The 14,141-nt window shown below is 33.1% G+C and overlaps 1 long non-coding RNA gene across 1 annotated transcript; it reads left to right on the plus strand.

Moving 5' to 3' along the window:
• Nucleotides 1-3,786: 3,786 nt before the first annotated feature.
• LOC121220819 (uncharacterized) lies at nt 3,787-5,127 on the plus strand. Its single transcript, XR_005918021.1, has 4 exons — nt 3,787-4,041; nt 4,200-4,278; nt 4,364-4,453; nt 4,613-5,127. It is a non-coding gene; the product is annotated as an uncharacterized lncRNA (long non-coding RNA).
• Nucleotides 5,128-14,141: the final 9,014 nt, after the last annotated feature.

Here is a 14,141-nt window from a genome sequence, read left to right on the forward strand (position 1 = left end):
TTTCCCTTTGAAGTAACAATAAAATGAGTTTATTTAGATCGAAATTCAATAAAATAAGTTGACTTAGCTAACTTACATTTTAACTTAATTTAAAACACAATCAACTAAAAATTATTTGAGGTTAATCGTTATAATTATTGGTTAGCTTATTGATAATTTGGACAATATATCATACTCCCCATTCCCCAACAACAAAAAAACTCAATCATCTTTAAAATTTCTGTATGTATTTTTGAACCATCTAATAAGAATATAAAGTTTTTATGATAATAAAAAATACATGGACTTCCTTGAAGATGAATGAATTTTTTTTCTAAATCAAATTGAACTTTTAATGTATGACTAACCCGAAGCAAATTTTAATATAAGACCTAAAATGAAGTTTAGATTTAATAAAATTAAAGTTATTTTACAAAATTAATATAAATAATCTAATCGACTCTTTTTTATACCATTACAAACTTCTAGATTTTGGGAGGAGATGTAATGGTTAGGACTCCAACCATTAGTGCATCATTGTTTAAACTTTTTTTACTTCCAAAACATTGCCAAGCATAATCAAGAGCACAAATATGAGAAGAAAAGCATTTATAGATCTACACTAATTATATTCAATACTTTATGCTCACCAATAACATCTAAAAGAACAAGAAAATAGAATATGTTTTCGACCACCAAACATTAGAAACAAGAAAAAATGAACCCCCCCCCAAGAATTATATCCAAATTTACCTTGTTGAGGCTTACAAACAGGAGGATCTTCAATGAGAGAAATAGACAATTGCTTATTAGCAACACCAATATCAAACAAGATTAACCCAGAAGAAGGATCATTCAGTATGATACCTCTACTTTGCAACCACAAAAACAACTCTTCTTAAGACAGCCCTTCAACTCCCACAAGCCCACCATCACTAAGGTTAGCTATCACCATACCATCAAATGCACTCTCCCATCAAACTTGGCCATGCATGGGCTTTCTAGGTGCACTTCCAAGTGACCATTAGGGTCGAGTTTATAAGATTTGACATTGTTTGGGAAAAGACAAACAGGCAAGCCTTAAGGAGATGTTGCATTGAGGATGAGTGTATGAAAGGGAGGAGAAGAAAGAGAGTAGTTAATGAAGATAAGTGGGTCAGTGTCTCTAGAGATGGAGACATTGTTAGTAGGATCTTGTTGAAACAGATATGGGAACTTGGGATGCTGAGTTTTCAAGGGTTTTAAAACTTTTTGTTGATCGTGATTTTTGAGGGGAAGAACAGTACTAGGTCAATCTTATTATGGGATTTCGAAGTGGGGGCAGGAAGGAATGCCTATTTCTAGGCTGGAAAATTTTCTTTGGTTAAAATATGTTTTTAAGTCCCTCTACCTTTCATATATTTGAATTTTAGTCTCTCTATTTTTAGATTTAAAAATGCAAGTCTAATTGTTAACCCATTGTAGAGGATTTTTTTTTGTGGAGGGAGAAAGCGTCGCAAACAAGTGAATTAACGAGATGTACCGAAAGAAGGTGGAGAGGAAAACTGGAACAGATCTGATAACACTGAGTGTAGCAGCAAATGATGATTAGTAAGATAGGGAAAAAAGAAATGTGGCTAACAATAAAGATTAATCAAAGAAACAGTTATGAGAATTTCAGAGAGAGAGAGAGTGCTCTATTAAAAGTCCAAAATGTCAAAAATGCCCAAAAGTCCCTTCACTGATTGTGAATGACTCCTAAGTATAGTGCCTCAGGAATGAGAGTTATAAAGCTAAACAATTAATACGAGTAATGAAATGAATTTTCAGCTACAATGAAATTAATGGTTAAGAGGAGATGGTGAAGGGTTTTGTTGGTGATGGAGATGGTGAATAGTGAAGAAAAGCTTACTATATATGTTTCCAAAAGAAGAAAGAAGCACTCAGTGTTATAAGAAAATGTCAATAGAACTCTTTTAACTATCTCCACATTTGGTCCACCAAGCCAAACTCTCCGAAACATTCCAAAAGTGAAGATAATCCAAGAACTATGTCATATTTCGAGATTACTTTCACTTCTTCTACTTCGGTAAAGTAACAACACGTGAAACATCTTCTGCGGAACATCTCTTGAAATGCAAGATGAGGGTTATTCCAGAAAAAGAATTGTTTTGACTTATTCCAAATTTGAATTGTTCTCAACGTAGAAGTTATTTCAAACAAGAGTTGTTTTGTAGTGATGCTTTTCTTGAAAGTACTTATCCTGAATATTGACTTTTCTTAAAAACACAATTATTTTAAATAAAAGTTGCTCCAAACAAATATAGTTATTCTTGGAATGTAATTATTCTAAATAAAAGTTGTTCTCAATAGAAATTGTTCTTAAATGATAGCTACATTAGATGACAACTATTGTAAACTGAAACCTTGTTTGAACATAGCTAATTCGAACATGATTATTCTTAAATAATGGTTGTTCTGAACAATAATTATTCTAAACAATAGTTGTTTTTGGGAAGAGATATCAAGTGAAACGATGATGTTGCTTGTTCCATGCTTATTAGCACAATTTTTTGAAATATAATATTATTTATCTCAAGCAAGAAATTCTTAATAGAAAAAAGTTTTCAAGCATGAAGGGTGAAGTAAAAAAAAAAAAAGAGAAAAAAATATTCATAAAAAAATCATAGGTTATGTTCGTTTCACTGAAAATAATTTTCGGAGAATGATTTCTAAAAAATGAATTGGTTTTTCGAAGAAGTTGATATTTTTTGGTGTTTGGATGATTCTGCATAAAATATTGTTCATTGTTTAACGATTTCAAAAAATCATTTTCTAAAAGTTGTTCTTAATGAAACAAACACAACATAAATATATTTGTTACAGATATTATAGTAACATTTTTTGTTGATAATCAAAAATTATTTTATAATAAGATAATATTTTATATTAACTAATATATTTTATAAACTTAATTTAAATTACATATATTACATATATGAGAATTGATGGTGACACATTAAAGATAGAAAGGATAAATCAAACTAAGGTTTTTTTCTAACTATCTCATTATAGGTTCTAATTATATTTACTTTTTTTTTACATAATACTTAGAACTACCTATAACCCCTCTTCAACTCATAAATAGGAGGATAATGCGCTTCAGCATACTCGAACCCACGTCCTCCTGCATTGACAACAATGCCCATGCTAATCGAACTAAGACTTAATCAACTAAGTATGATTTAAACAAATACCTATTTATAAAATCAAAATATGGTTAAAATATGCTAATAGTCCTTGCACCTTTCAAAAATTAGGAATTTAGTCCCTATACTTGTATTTCTAAGAATTTAGTCCCTCTAATTTTTAGATTTCAAAATTCAAGTGCAAATGTTAATAATGTTAACTTTTTTTAAATTAAGGTTAATTACATTTTTTTAATTATACAGCTACCAAGTCAGTAGTTTTTTTTTTATTTCAAAATCTCACATCAACAAATCCAACTCAAATAAAATAATAATATTTATATTTATTATTAATATATTAATATATATTTTTCAATAATATATTAATAATATAATTTAAATTTTAAAGTTTAAATAATTTATTAAAATAATAAATTATATAAGGGTGTTAATAATTTATTATGTTATTAAATATGTATATTTAATAATATTGAATATTATAATATTTAATTTTAATATTTTAACATTTTTTTAATAAAATATCTGGCATATTTTATTGATCTAACCATAAAATAAAACCATTCAATCAAAATCATTTGCTAAATCAGGTAAACGAAAGAAAATAAAACCAGAAAGAAACCCAACAGTTTCCTTGTATGCCAGCCATAAAATCCTCCAAATCTAATGCATTTTCCCCGTTTGACCCAACCGTATGAAGAATTTTCAGACAGTCGCTGCTCCTAATCCAAAATGCAGCAAATACCAACACCTCCACTCATCTAGCAGTACACTGAAAGCTCATCGCCTCCTCCGCCACCAAACGCATAACCACCGAAGGCCCCTCCTCTACCCATTGCATGTCACGTCTCTGAAGAAACCTCTCCTTGGCAAGCAGGTGAGCCACCCTATTCCCACCCCTTTTGGTGTGTTGAAATTTAAAACGCTCAAAATGCACAATCAGTCTATGAGCTTCCCATATATACACACGTCTCTGATCTATCCTCTGTTTGGGCTTTTAACTTGGAAATAATCCCCATGGAATCACCCTCAAAGATAACCTGGCGAAACCCCATATCTTGCGTGAATCGAATAGCCTAAATCGCAGCTAAGGCCTCCGATGCTTCCGCCGACGGTATATTTCTATTCCATGTACAAGATGTTCCCATTATCAGCCCTGCCTCATTTCTAATAACCGTTCCTGCACTGGAAGCTTTTAGGTCACTGTAAAATCCCCCATCAAAATTAACTTTTACCCATTGGGACTCTGGCGGACACCACTGGACAAGGGCCTCGTGCACAGTTTCCAGGTATGATTTCTCCAACATCACTAACTCCTTAACATACCCTAGTACAAAGGTACATACATCATTCACCGACTGTCGTCTACCCTCACGCATTAGCTTATTGCGCGATAACCATAGCGCCTATACTGTGACTGTAATCAAAAGCCTGTGTTGACTGTGCAGACAAAATAGGTGGGACAACCAGGGCCTGATATCAGCTCCATTCGTTTGTGCATCCCATCTTAGCCCCAACTATTCCCAAACTTGAATCGCATATGGAGAATCACGACATACATGGACCGTAGTTTCAGCTTCCAATCCACAATAGTAGCACGCAGAATCAGGAAGTAGTCATCGGTTATGAAGATTTTTCCTTGTAGGCACATAGTTATGAATTAGCCTCCAAATTGTAATTTTCATTTTATCCGGGGCTTTTGATCCCCAAATGTATTTGTATAAATCCCTCACATAAGGTTCAATATTCCTGTAACGGTCATTACCCGACCCAGAAAAACCTCGTAGCAATAAACGATATCCACTACGGACTGTATACTCACCAGATTTATCAAGGCACCATCGTAGCTCATCAGCTAGTCCATCAGGCAACAGCGGGATACATAGTGTACTTTGAACCTCCTGTTCATTAAAGGTATTGCGCACAAACTCTTCATTCCAGATTCCTTCATGAACATCGATCAAATCCACGACCATACTAATCCCCTCAATTCTATTTGACTGAATGAGTGTTGGTTTATCACCATGCATGTAATAATCCGATTTTCAGTGGTGATGGAACAATGGTTCGGGACCACAAATTTCTGTTGTGTCGACTCATAAGTATTATTTTTAGAATATTTATGGAGTCATTAGAGTCGTATCACTACACCAAAATAGGCTTTTAGCGGCATCTTTTGTGGCGTTTGATAAACAAACGCTGCTAAAAATCGAGCATTAGCGGCGCTAATCCCAAAACGCCGCAGAAACCCGAACAACTAGTGGCGTTTTTAAAAAAACGCCGTAAAAGAACATCATTAGTGGCGTTTATTTGTAAGCGCCGCAAAATACCTTAACCAAAACGCAGCGTTTCGTTTGGAGGTATATTAGAATTCGTGGCGTTTACGATAAAACGCCGCAAAAGAACAGTATTAGCGGCGTATTACAAAAAGCGCCGCAAATATCTTAACCAAAACGCACCGTTTGGTCTTGAGGTAGATTAGTGTTTGTGGCGTTTTTAAAAAAACGCCGTAAAAGAACATCGTTAGTGGCGTTTATTTTTAAGCGCCGCAAAATACCTTAACCAAAACGCAACGTTTGGTTTTGAGGTATATTAAAATTAGTGGCGTTTACGATAAAACGCCACTAAAGAACAGTATTAGTGGCGTATTACAAAAAGCGCCACAAATATCGGTACTAAAACGCACCGTTTGGTGTTGAGGAGGATTAGTGTTAGTGGCGCTTATTAAAAAACGCCGCCAAATATCGGGATATAGCGGCGTTTTGAGGGAAACGCCGGTAGAGGTAAGTAATCTGAGGTAAAAATTTCAGCAAAACTGTACCGTTTTATTTTTTCCTATTATTGCTTTAGTGGCGCTTGGAAGTAAACGCCGCAAATATTTCGGCAAGATGCTTTTCTTGTTTGGTGGAATGTTCATTAAAACGACGCCACTTTTGTTTTCTGTATTGGTATTAGTGGCGTTTTATGCAAAAACGCCGCGAAAATAGCAAATTAAAATTTTAGGTTTTACGGTTTAATATTTAAGTTTTATCGTATACGGTTTAGCGTTAATGATTTAAGGGTTACGATGCAAAGTTTTAGCGTTTCGGGCTTATGGTTTATACGAGTTTAATATATATGCGCTATCACTAATATTCTCCTATTTGATCATAGTTTAAAAGAAGCAGGCACATGAAATTCAATTTCACTAAATTTCAACTGCAGTAGACAATATTTCAGCATTAAAATTAATAATTGAGGTGATTGTTGCTAAAATCAATGGATACAATGTCGTTTATCATTCTTTCTGTTGAAACGCCCTTTCAAACCTGAGTAAATGCAATTTGCCTATTTCTTCGACTATAAAGTTATAATTTATATTTTTGAGTTTTAAAATTTGGTTTAATATTTGAATTCGGATTTATAATATTCAAAGTAAAAACAACGCATAATTAGTAATGTATTGATTTCCAGACATGGCAAGGGTACTAAAATTTTTCTATGTATAACTTAGAGCATAAAATTAAAATTGTAAGACATTATTGGAATAGTGTCAATAATTTATAAATTGGAATGCCGATAGTAGTTAAATAATACATATATACTTACATATATAAAATGGAATTTTTTTTTAAGATTTGTACAAAAAAAATTGTTAGATCTGTGTCATAATTTTAAACTATTTTAATTGAAATGAAAATAATAATTTCATATTAATGCATCAATTTAAAATAATGTCATAACATTTATCCAATTTGAAAATCCACTAAAAAAAGAAATAGTTATAAATATAGACATATAAAATATTATTAAAATTGAATAACTAGTGGCGTTTTAACTCAAAACGCCGCAATAGGTAGGCTTTAGCTGCATTTCTTTTAAAAACGCCACAAATAAATGGGCAAAACGGCTTCGTTCCGCTTTCACTATATTCCTTTACTGGCGTTTTCTGATAAAACGCCGCAAATATGTCTGCAATAGGACGATAAAACGACGCCGCTTTTGATTGGATCTAGTGTTATTAGCGGCGTGTTTTGGAAAAGCACCGCAAAAAAGAAATAATTTATTGCAATTTCCGGATTAATATTTATAAATAATTGTATGTGGTTTGGGGTTTTAGGGTTCGTTACACAATGTTTATTATGTTAGGATTACAATTTTGACGATATGGGTTTAGAGTTTAGGTTTACAGCTCGGGGATTTGTGTCCAAGGTTTAGAGTTTACATTTTACTGTTAATATCAGGTTAGGCAATTTACGGCTTATAAGATAATGAAATTTAATATTTTAGGGCTTCAAGTTTATGGTTTATGATTTAGCGTTAATTATTTATGGGTTATGATGTTGATTCTTGCGTTTTAGATTTAAGGTTTGTATGATTTACAATTTAGGGTTTAATGTTGTGGCAGTTTTAGGGTTTTTGACTTGGTATTTTGATACAGAAGTCAAAAAAAATTCGAATACCATGTTTTTTAGTTCTTATTAGTCATTATTAGGTTTAGAACCGACAGGGTTTAGGGAAACATATATATATGCATGGCACGATATCATGTATGATGAAACAGTTTAATATTGTGTACGAGGTATACGTTACCAAGATTTGCATAACTTAGAGCATAAAACTAAAATTGTAAGACATTACTGGAATGGTGTGAATAATTTATAAATTGGAATGTTGATAGTATTTAAATCATACATATATACTTACATATATAAAATGGATTTTTTTTTTTAAAATTTGTACAAAAAAAAGGAATATGTTAAATCTGAGTCATAATTTTAAACTATTTTAATTGAAATGAAATTAATAATTTCATATTAATGCATCAATTTAAAATAATGTCATAACATTTATCCAATTTTAGAATCCATTAAAAAAAGAAATAGTTATAAATATAGACATATAAAATATTAATAAAATTGATGATTAGTGGCGTTTGGAACCAAAACGCCGGAAATTGTAATTTAAAAATTGAAGAAAACGGCACCGTTTCATTGACGAGTATAGGGTTCGGTGGCGTTTTTTCTCAAAGCGCCGCAAAAACTGTTAGGTTAGTGGCATTTTCTTTGAAGCGCCACTAATATATTAAAATTAAACTGCGTCGTTTTGAGGGGATATCGGTTTTGGAGTATATCCCCGCAGCCAGCCCCAATTACCATCTCAAATCCCTAATCCTAAGTTCAGCACAGCATCTCCCATTTCCCCTCCGTTTTCTTCATCTTCTTCATCTCTTTCATCTTTCTCTTTGTGCGTTTCGGTTTATTGCAAAAAAAAAACCATTAAAAAGGCCAGTTACGACATTCTATTTGTTGAAAGTCGATACTTATTTGCGACAAAGAAGAGGGACAACGTCGCCGAACATCTTAAGGTTCGGATGCCCGATTCTTCGTATTTATAGATTGGGTTTTGTTGTATTTTTAATTTTGATTTTGCTTTCTTATTGGTTCAGGGTTTTCGGTGTGTTCAGTGTCTTTAGGGTTTTCGGTGTCTTCGACCTTTTTGTTCATCCTCGATCGTGAAGGTAAGTTACTGCTTCTATTATTGTTCATTACTGTTTTTTTTGACTGGTTTAGGGTGTTAGGAACTTTGTTCATTACTATTTTTTTGAATGGTTTAGGGTGTTAGGAACTGTGTTTAACTATTGTTTTTTTTCTCCAGTTTTTGGTCAATCCATTTCATTGCTTTCATTTCATTTTTCTTCATCGTTCTTAAGGTACAGAACACATGCTTTGTTACTGTTGATTTGTTGAACTCATTTTGTACTGTTTGACACGGTTATTTTCAGTCAATTTGGTACTGCTTCTATTGTTCATTACTGTTTTTGTCTATGGTTTAATTTGTTAGGAACTGATTTTAACTTGTGTTTTTCTTCTCCAGATTTTGGTCAATCCATTTCATTGCTTTCATTTCAGTATTCGTCATCGTTCTGAAGGTACAGAACACATGCTTTGTTACTGTTTATGTGTTGAACTCATTTGGTACTGTTTTTAAAGTATGGAACTTTGATGTCTAGTTTAGGGTTTAATTTATTAGTTTATAAAACTGTTCTGTTAAATGTGGTGCAGCCGATTACATTTCCAGGTAAAGAGTTTACATTTTAAGTTGAATTTTATTAAGCCATGTTGTTTTTTAGTATGATTTTTAAGGTCATATATATACTCTTTGTTTGTTTCATACTGTCTTTGATTTCTTGTATGATTTTACTACTTAACTGGAGTTTGTCTATTTTCATATGTTTTTCTCAGTTACAAGTTATCACTATTTTTTAATTTAATACTGTCTGTTGAAATATAATGTTGGGTTCCACTTTCATTTTGTGGTTTGTAAACTATGAATTCGGTTTCTAAACTTTCGATTTATGGTTTGTAATCTGATTCAAATCAGTCCGTTTACAGATTGCTTAAAAATGCAAGTGATCATGAGCATGTGTTAGGTTTTATTTATTTGAAATGAAATATTTTACTTAATTGGTAAGAGTTTGCAATGCTTAGAAATTGAACACAAAAGATGGTTTCTTAGCAATCAATCGTGCCAAAAACGCAATATGTTTCGGTTTGCAATACTATATCGTAAATATTAAAATATTGGGCAGAAATATTATATCGTAAATATTTAAATTTATATTCTTTTTTTATATTACATATATTAATATGGGCATTTTAACCTATATTTCATTTTTTGTAATAGTAACATTTTAAAATTAAAAAAGATTTGTAAATGATAATTTAATATCTATTAAAACCAATATTTTTAATATATCACCCCATATATGGTATGGGTATATAACCTATATTTAAAACTTGTTACTATACAATTTGTAAGTTTTCAAAATAATTGTACTTAATTGTTTTAATATCTATATAAGTTTTCTAAATTTATAAGTTTTCTAAATTTATTTGTATTAAAATTTATTAGTATTAAATTTACTTCGTTTTCTAAATAAGTGTTCTAAATTTGGGAGAAATAAAATATGTGTATTAAGTTTATAAGTTTTCTACATAAGTTACATAATACACCACTTACATATCTTACAAAACTTATATAATACATAACTTATATTTAAGCTTGCATAACTTACATAATATTTTACATAACTTATATATAATAACAACATAAATTACATAATACTTTATGTTATAATACATAACCTACATAAATTAAGTAACTTACATAACTTACATAAATTAAGTAACTTACATAACTTACATAAACCTGCATAAATTAAATAACTTACATAACTTACATAACCTACATAAATTAACTTACATAACCTACATAAATTAAGTAACTTACATAACTTACATAAACTTGCATAAATTAAATAACTTACATAACTTACATAACCTACATAAATTAAGTAACTTACACAACTTATATTATACATAGCCTTCTTAACTTACATTATTCACAACTCACATAATTAATATTAACACAACTTACATAATACATTGCTTACATAACTTACATTACTTACAGTACTTACATAATACATAATACATAACTTACATTACTTACATAATACATAAAAATGTATCATATCACAAATTTCCGTAATTCATTTTTGGTTATAACTGGCGTTATAACTTACCCGTGCAAATTCTTGTCAACGTCAGACTTCAAGAATTAAGAAATAGACCGGTCTTGGATGAATTTGTCAAGGGTTAGCAACAATTATCGAGATGGAGTACAGTATTTTCTAAATTTTGCATTTCAATATGCAAGCCAAGAGAACATGATTCTTTGCCCCTGTAAGAAGTGTGTCAACATAAACTGGCATTATCGTGAGGTTGTATACGAGCATCTAATTGTTGATGGGTTTGTTCGGGGTTATAAACAATGGTTATTTCATAGAGAATGCCCGCCTAGTACTTCCTCTTCAAGAATGGATGTATCTTATTCTGGTACTGCTTACCATCAGTCTGATAGAGGGGATGACATGGAAGGTATGTTGCGGGATGCATTTAATATGCACAATCATGGTGTCCAGTCGTTTCCAGCGGACTTTGTGGCTTCTGATGATTGTAATATTAGGAGAAATGCTTTTACCGAACCGGGAAGTAGTGTACCTCATGAAGAGCCGAATGAAGAAGCGGTGAAGTTCTACGTGCTACTTAATGACATGAACGAAGAACTATATGATGGATCAAAATTTTCAAAATTGTCTTTCTCTGTTCGTCTTTTTCAGTTAAAATGTTTGGAAGGGTGGACCGGAAACTCGTTGACAATGCTGTTAGAGTTTTTACGAGAAATGTTTCCGTTTGCAAAAATCCCTCAATCATGCAAAGATATGAAGAAAATGATAAAAGATTTAGGCCTTGGGTACAACAAAATCCATAGTTGCCCAAATGACTGTATGTTGTATTGGGGCGATCGAAATGACCAACAGTGCTGTCATGTATGCGGCCAATCCCATTGGATTAGTAGAAACACAGAAGATGGGAAGGACGATGAAAATGGTGCACAGTCGAGAAAGAAGCCAGTCAAGATTCTGCGGTATTTTCCCCTGATACCAAGGCTTCAAAGGCTATTCATGTCGTCCAAGATAGCGGAGTCAATGACGTGGCACCATGATGGACGAACCGATGATGGATTACTAAGACATCCGGCAGATTCTTTAGCTTGGAAATCATTTGGCAATAAATTTCCAGGCTTTGCAAGCGATCCTAGGAGTGTGAGGCTTGGGCTAGCATCTGATGGATTTAATCCTTTCAAGATCATGAGCACTGCGTACAGTACTTGGCCAGTAGTGCTTGTTCCTTATAATCTGCCTCCGTGGATTTGCATGAAGCAATCTTCCCTTATCTTATCTATGATTATCCCTGGTGAGAAAGGGCCCGGGAATGATATCGACATTTATTTACAACCACTTATTGAAGAGTTAAAACAATTATGGGCTAGTGTCGAGACATACGATGTGGTGAGAAAGGAGAACTTTAATTTACGTGCGGCTTGATGTAGACCATTAATGACTTTCCCGCTTATGCCAATTTATCCGGTTGGAGTACCAAGGGTCGTTATGCGTGTCCTTGTTGTGCTGCACAAACATGTTCGCAATGGTTGTACAATGGGAAGAAGTTTTATTACATGGGTCATCGTCGGTGGTTACCGAAAAATCGTAGATTTAGATTTCTGAGTTCTGTATTTGACGGCACTGAAGAGTTCAGAGAAGCTCCTTCCCAGACCAGTGGCTCTGAAATCTTGTTCATGTTGGAAGATATGAATTTCATTTATGGGAAGATGAACCAACTGCCAAACACGCAGAGAAACAGAAGATCAAATGATGAAGCTGATGAAAGCTCTAACGAAGAGGACGATCCTAATGAGGCGGACTTGTGGGAAAAAAAAGTATTTTTTTTAGTTGCCTTATTGGGAGCATCACCTTTTACGACACAATCTTGATGTTATGCACTTTGAGAAAAATGTCTGCGAGAACATTGTAGGTACAATTTTGAACGTCGACGGAAAATCAAAAGACAATCTTCAGAGTTGACTTGATTTAGTCCAAATGGGAATTCGGCTTGATCTTCATCCCAATCCACTTCCGAATGGGAAATATCGGTTGGCGCCTTCTATTTTCTCAATGTCCAAGACGGAGAAAGAACTATTTTGCATGGTGTTGAAGGATATAAAGGTTCCAGATGCGTATGCATCAAATATATCTCGATGTGTTAGTGTTAAAGATCGAAGATTATATTCACTGAAATCACATGACTATCACATCTTGATGCAAGATTTAATGCCAGTTGCTCTACGATGTTGTATGTCCAAGAAGGTGACGTCTTGTATCATTGAACTATCCAACATAATGAAAGCCATTTGTGGCAAAGTTTTGGATGTTCAAGAACTTCAGAAGGTACAGGATCGAGCCGCTTTGACCTTATGCAACATGGAGAAAATCTTCCCACCTTCCTTTCACCATTATGGTTCACTTGATAATTCATCTCCCACACGAAGCAATTCTTGGCGGACCCGTTTTCTATCGATGGATGTATCCCATAGAAAGGTGTTAAAGAAGTATTTTTTAAATTTTCCTTCATTCACCTCTATGCCTTTAGTTACAACTTTTGATAATATTGTATATTGTGTTAGGTTTCTATCCAAATTAAAGTCTTACTGCCGCAACAAGCGATATCCAGAAGGATCGATTGCTGAAGCTACTTGGCAGAGGAATGTATGACCTTCTGCTCAAGATATTTGGAAGATGTCGAAATAAGGTTGAACAGACCAAATAGGAATGTTGGACTCACGGACTATAACTTAGCCGATACTTATTTGTTCCAAAGTTTTGGAGAACCAATCGGCAAAGTTGAAATTGCAGAATTAGATCATTTATCGTGGGTACAAGCACATCGATATGTTCTGTTTCACCACGAATCATTGGAACCTTTACGGAAGTAAGTTCTACAAATTTTATAAATATTTATCAAACTAAAAATTGTTTATCTTCTAACAAAGATCACATTTTTTAACATAGTGAGTACAAACAAATATTGAGAACTCGTTCGCGCTCCTAAAGAACACAACATCGAGATATCAATAAGTTGTTTGCAGAATCTTTTTATGAATGGTTAAGCCAAACGGTATGCAGTTGGAGCAATACATTACAAATTATAATGCTTTCTCATAACATTTTTAATTACTCAGTTTACTTTCCATTCAATAGGTTTGGAGTGGGAAGAGCATAAACGACGAAGTTAAATGGCTCTCCCAAGGTCCAAATCGAGTGGTTAAAAATTATAGTGCGTTCCTCATCAACGGATTCAGATTTCATACAAAATATCGCGAGAGGTTGAGGAGAACGCAAAATTATGGAATAGTTGTTAATTCTGCAATTACAAGTTATGCTAGTGCTAGGGACAATAATCCTGTCGAGGGAAATGTGGAATATTTCGGACATCTTACTAACATAATTGAGTTGGATTACTACGGCTTGGGGAAAGTTGTCTTATTTCGAGGTGATTGGGCTGATGTTAATACAGCTCGTGGAATTAAGCAAGA

Source organism: Gossypium hirsutum, chromosome D09 (genome assembly GCF_007990345.1).
Source record: "Gossypium hirsutum isolate 1008001.06 chromosome D09, Gossypium_hirsutum_v2.1, whole genome shotgun sequence".
Lineage (NCBI taxonomy): Eukaryota > Viridiplantae > Streptophyta > Magnoliopsida > Malvales > Malvaceae > Gossypium > Gossypium hirsutum.